Source organism: Sinocyclocheilus anshuiensis, unplaced genomic scaffold, assembly GCF_001515605.1.
Source record: "Sinocyclocheilus anshuiensis isolate Anshui unplaced genomic scaffold, SAMN03320099.WGS_v1.1 scaffold707, whole genome shotgun sequence".
Lineage (NCBI taxonomy): Eukaryota > Metazoa > Chordata > Actinopteri > Cypriniformes > Cyprinidae > Sinocyclocheilus > Sinocyclocheilus anshuiensis.
The window spans coordinates 214,104-220,501 of record NW_015551035.1 but is presented as its reverse complement, the minus strand read 5'-3'; positions in this window follow the sequence as shown (position 1 = coordinate 220,501).

Genomic DNA, 6,398 nt, shown 5'->3' with positions numbered 1-6,398 from the left:
ATGAAAAAGAATAATTACGGAGAATCAATATATTTTGAATAATTTATTGCTATTGTGTGAACTATATGTAATCATGTAATCAATAAGAAAGTAACTGTAGTCTGATTCCGAGTATTTGAAAAGGTAATTTAATCTAATTACAAGTACTTAACTTTTGGAATCTGATTATGTAATCCAGATTACATGTAATCAGTTAATATTTCATATTCATAACTGTTTGTGGATGGATCTTTCACAATAGTGAAGCGACTGCTGAGAAACGTCTTTAAATAAACAAGACTATAATCCAAGTGGAAAACCGCAATCTAACAGGAAACAGAAACACAACAGCTTTGTTCAAACAAAGACAATAACCAACAAACTAATGAACCAAACCGAGGGCTATAAATACAAGACCAAACAAGGAACTAAACAAGAAACAGCAGGAGAATCAAAAACCATGGAAACTAGTAAAAACAGGAGCTAAGCCGGAAACAAAGGAAGAGAATAAACTTCAAAATAATAGTTTCTGAACCAAAAGGAAACTGGTGACTCGTGACAAATATAATTTAGTCACCTAATAAAGATTTTTTATTTTTTTTGCAACCCATGAAAAATGGTGCAAACCCACTATTTTGTATGTCTCTCTGTAACACACCTGATTCAGATCACCGGCTCATTAGGAGAGAGCTCCATGAACTGAGCTGCTGTCAGATTGAGTCCCTAAAGATGTTCACTGCTCACTATTCCCTAAGCATGTTCACTTCACTTGACATAATGCGTTCTTTGGGAACACCGTGCAACGTCATGACACACACAGACCAAACTTCAGTAGAGCTTATTAGAGAAGTTTGAGGTATGACATATACATACATGCAGTATCCAAGTGCATTTATATAAACATCATAATTAATTTAATTAATAAAAAATAATATTTCAATTTCTAAACTGTCTGATATATGTCTGTAGAGATGTTATATGAAAATAAATGTAATTTGGTTATACTGTCTGATGTCTGATAACCAATGTATTTATGTATATTATGTATATTAACTGCTGAAACAGTTCTACTCTGCTATCATTGAGTCTGTCCTGTGTACTGGAAGCTCCTGTCGTCAAGTCAAATTCCTTGTTTGTGTAAACATACTTGGTAATAAAGCTCTTCTGATTCTGATTCTGATTCTGATGAAGTGAACAGCATGCACTAGTTTTTAGCAGAGTTTTATATTAGCTGCTAATAGAGTTTTGTATTAGTTGCCATAATCTATCCTGCTGGTAATGAATGCATGAATAAGCTTCTTTATTGGACACAAAAGATCTGATTCGTGCTATGTTTTGTAGATGGCAATAGACTGATTTAGTAATTGCTTTGATGCGGCTTCTGATGTTAAGATCACAGTCCAGGATGACAAAACAGGATGAAAAAAAAAAAAAGATGTGGGAGTGTCCAGACAACAGGACGTTTGAAGGTGTTTCATACAAAGTTTTGCAGTCAGTTGTCTCAAAGTTATTCATAGTAACTATCCTCCTATGCTGCTGTAGTGGAGGCTGACTTATTTCAGAGCTAAAAGAGGACCTATTGCTCGCCATTCTAATGTTGTGCATTTTATCACTGAAAAATGATGCAAACTCTTCGCATTTCTGAGTAGAAAACAGTTCACTGGATAGCAAGTTTGGAGGGTTAATTAACCTGTCAACAACAGCGAGCAGTGTACGTGTGTTACTGATGTTCTTGTTTATAACATTTGAAAAGAAGGTCTGTCTAGCAGTGTGAATGAAGTTCCTTATTGTAAGTGTTAAGAGATTCTTTGTAGATGCTATAGTGGATTTCTAGCCTTGTTTTCCACCACGTAAGTTCTGCTTTTTTGTATTTTCTTTTCATGCATGGCGCTGCTGTTGTGTTTCTCCATGGTGCCTTATGCTTTCCAGTAATTTTCCTGTTTTTTATAGGTGTGATTTTATTAATTGCTGCATTAATTTTAAAATTAAACTTGTCAAACACAGCATCAGAGTGGTAACATAGATATAGCATTCATGAACAAAACACTAGTGTTATCATCTATGTTCCGTTTTTTTGATTGTGACATCTAGTTTCAGTGATAGGGAAGAATGACATTTCAAAGACAATGCAGAAGTGATCAAACAGAGCTACACCCTTTATAACAGTGTTTCAGATGTTTCTGTTCTTAATCAGAACAGATATGGAGAAATTAAGTATTACACATCATTGTTTTGTCTTAAAACTAGCCAAAGACACTGAAACAAATCAAAGACGAGACAACTGAACTCTGTTTGTTTCTTTACTCTTCACACACATCACACTAAACATGCTTTTGGTGCTATCATGAACATATTGTCATATTCAGCATGACATATCAAAGCATCATTAACACAACAAGTGATAACTGAGAACATAAACTTACTTTTTTACCGCATAATAATAGACAAATATCTTCCCCCTAACTTCACATTTAACCTGAGAACATATTGATTTTGGTACTTTGAGAACACAGTGAAATATGCGTGCATAGCATATCAGTGCATGGCATTTCCAGATGTGGTCGCATCTGTGGAGCAACACCATCACCTAGTGGCTCACTCTGGACTGGCATTTTATCAGGAATTATTTGTTCAGTATTCTATCTATCACTAGCCGGGTTTCCATCCAAAGTTGCGAATTTAACTTGTGCGCAAAACTAGAATATCGCATTAAAACATGTCCGAACAAGCATGGTTTCCATCCAACAAGTCAAAGAGAACAAAATCGTCACTTCCTGATAAACTGGCACTATAAATCACTAAGAAAAGTAGGAGAATATAATAATTTTCATATATAATAAATTACTCGCGCCTCAGAGCGAGCAGCTTTCGGAGGTGGATGCTGCTGTTTGTGAACGCAGTCGTGTAAGACATTTCTGGGAGGCAATATACAGAAATACTTTGATGACAGACTTTGCTCGTGCATTTCTGAATGACCATAACATTTCCGATGCTGTGGAATGAGATCGGTCCGCTGGTTAGTCAGGTTTTGCCGTCCCATATCGCAAAGTCACATGGATTTTTTGATGCGCTTGGAGGAATTTATTCAAATGCATTTCCATCTCCCATTATTCGCATCAACCTTTTTTCGCACGAGTCAAAAACCACCTCAAGCTAATTCGTTTTTTTGCGAATTAAGGGATTTTTATTCGAAATTGGGCGTTTCCATCACTCGTTTCTCATGCAATACTTCAAAATGCGCATTAAGATAGGGTGATGGAAACATAGCTACTGACTTGACTGGTCCTGTCTCTGATTGGTTTTGCTGTTCAGTTGGACTTTCATTTGCATTCTCACTGAAGAATTTCTGCACAAACATGGGGTTTCTTTTATATTGTGCTGCACTTGGGTCTTTGATGGTCACAAAATTTCCCCTTCCACAATATGGAATTTGGTTGAATGGAGTTTTCAGTTTGTCTGTTTTTACTTGTCTCACCAGAACCTGGTGTCCCATCTCAAGCTGTGAAGCTCTTGCTCAGCTGTAGTCATTAGTGTAAAGCTTTGCTCTACCTTTTATACTCAGCATCATGATCTGGTCATACATGGCATGATAAATCTGACAGCTTCCCTTAATTTTCCTCTTGAAAAGCAACTCAGCAGGTCTTTTCCCAGTAGTACAGTGGAGCTCCTGTTTCCAATCTAGTCCTTCTGCCGGAGCTATTCTTATGTGTTTCAATATGGACCCATTCTGCCTCTCCACCTCGCCATTTGCCTGTGCCCATTTTGGGGTTGTTTTCACATACTGGATGCCATTTGTCTCACAGAACTGTTGGAACTGAGCAGACATAAACTATGGGCCACAATCAGATCTGATGATCAAGCCATCAATGATTTTATCAGCTGCAGTGAATTTGAGTATTGCATATTCATAATAGCGGCTGTAATAATCAACTACCACTAGTATAGACTCTCCAGTTGCTAGTATATCAGTGTCTAGATCCTGCCAAGGGCCTTTGGGCAGACGTGTTATTCTCAGTGGCTCTGGCCTATCAGGTCTCATCACTAATTGGCATCCATGGCACAATCTGACATGCCTCTCTGCATCATTGTCCATGGCAGGCCAGCACTTTAATTCAAAGATTTTGTTTGGTACCTACTATGACCAAATGAGCTCATGAGCTCTAGCATGGAGTGACTGTGGTAACACAATGAGTGTAGCTCTTAAGACTAATTGTCCAATCACATTTAACTCACAGGTCATAAATGGTCTTAAGACTTCATGTTGATGTATTTTGATATATTTTCGCTGATGCAACTTCATGTTGATATATTTTGCTGGCTGATGACACTCTGAAAATCAGTCTTGATCTGTAGCCTACTGTTATGCACATGTTGTGATGCCTCTGGATTGTGATGCAAGCTCCAGTTGATGGTAACCCCACTTCAAATCAAGCTTATTAAACACAGATCCATTTATACCTTGAAGGAGCTTGTCTAAAGTTGGAATTGGGTGTTGGCCCTGAATTATGGATTTATTTGCCTCATATCCATGCTAATCCAACCTAATGTCATTGTTGGGCTTTGATGCAACTACCAATGGTTTTACTGATGGTGTGGCTGTATCTTTCTCTTGGGTGGCTGTATCTTTCCCAATAGTGGCTCTCCTTTTCCTCTAATATGCGTACATTTGGCCTGGGTGCACCATTTTCCACTTTTATAGCACACGTGAAGGCTCCTTTTATGGGAGGGATTTCTTTAGAGTCATAAGCATATAGCTTCCTATCAGTCTTAAATGAATGGCATGCAATTATTTTGCCTTTCAGCTTCCATGTACAGTGCCTTGCGAAAGTATTCATACCCCTTCATTTTTTCCCCCACATTTTGTTGTTGCTGCCTTATGTTAAACTGCTTTAAATTACTTTTTTTCCACATCAATCTACACTCCATAAACCATAATGGTAAAGCAAAAAACTGTTTTTTCACATCATTGCAAATGTATTAAAAATGAAAAACTAAAATGATTCTTTTATAAATATAACACTAAAGACTTTTTGGAGATATGAAGGATGCAGTACTACTCTATAGGTACTCAAGATTAACATGAGATTGGGTGAAACTGTGTGTGTTATGCCCCTTTAAATAAAGTTTGTTTCAGAAAAAAAAAAATCCTCCCTCAAATTTTGAGATTCTCTTTTGATACTTTCCCCTTTTTTCACAACATGATGCACCATTCCTGTTTTTCTGGACTGCATGGCAGACATTTGTAATTCCACACATTCACATTGCATGGCAGTGTATGTGTTAGTGTTTATTCTGTCCCTTCCTCTCACAGTTTTCTGTGGATGTAATCCAAACTGCATTTGCTCAAATCGGCATCATATAACTGATTTCCTTTGTCAACTCTGAAGTCAGTCTTTAGCAGCTTGTCTAAGCTGAATGACAAATTGTTGTACAGTCTCACCTTGTTTTTGTGTGTTTTGATAGAAGGACTTTCTCGCTAATGTGATGCTTACACAAGAAACGAAGTAAACATTTAGTGTGATCACAGCAGTGTTGTAATCCCACAACACAACAGCTGAAAACTGACATTTAGCATAGTGGTTTTTAACCTTTTTGACCTCCAAGGCCCCTCTTTATTCAAGACAATGAATAAAAGCTCCCTCCTAAGCTGATATGTATCTCTGGTACTTCTACCATATTTGTAATACAAATAAGTAATGTTTTATTAACAAGTTTCGGGAGGAGCACGCGCAGATAATTAACACGGCCAGTTCATCATCAGTAATTACACCATCTATCCAATCAGCACAAGAGAGAACCTCTATAAATAATCAAAGCAGCCTTATCTCCATTATCTCTAGTCTTTCAGCATTCGGTTCGCTCCCTTTGCCATTTTATCACAGACCCAATTTCCCGTCCAACGAAGAGACCTATACTGGGGATTTTTTCAGATCCACCACAATTTGCCAGCCCCACGATCACTCCTTCCCCGCCAGACACGGCCACCGAGCACCAGGCTTCATCACGGCCGCTGCTCTTCTCGACCAGCCACACGCTCTAGCCAATAGACCGTGCAAAGCCCCGAGCTCGCCTCGCTCGACACCACCATCGTCCCGCACAAGCTCTCCTCTCCTCGAGCGCTAGGTCGCAGCAGCAGCAGGCCTTCAACGAGCCTGGGCCGCACCCCAGATCTCACCGGAGTAAAGCCTCACTCGCCTCCCGCTGTGGCTCAGCCTTTCACCGCGGCTCTTCCGGCCGCAGCGCCGTATGCAGCTGGGCCTCCAGCTCTTGTAGCAGACGACTTTGAGGCTGCCTCCACTAGCGGCGCAGGCGGCGTTGCAAATTAATAAAATTTCAGGTGAAGTAGCTAAAAGCAGGTTTTCTTGGCTAAAGTTTGTTAAACGACATTATGACATAAACGGATGTTGATGCCATTTTTT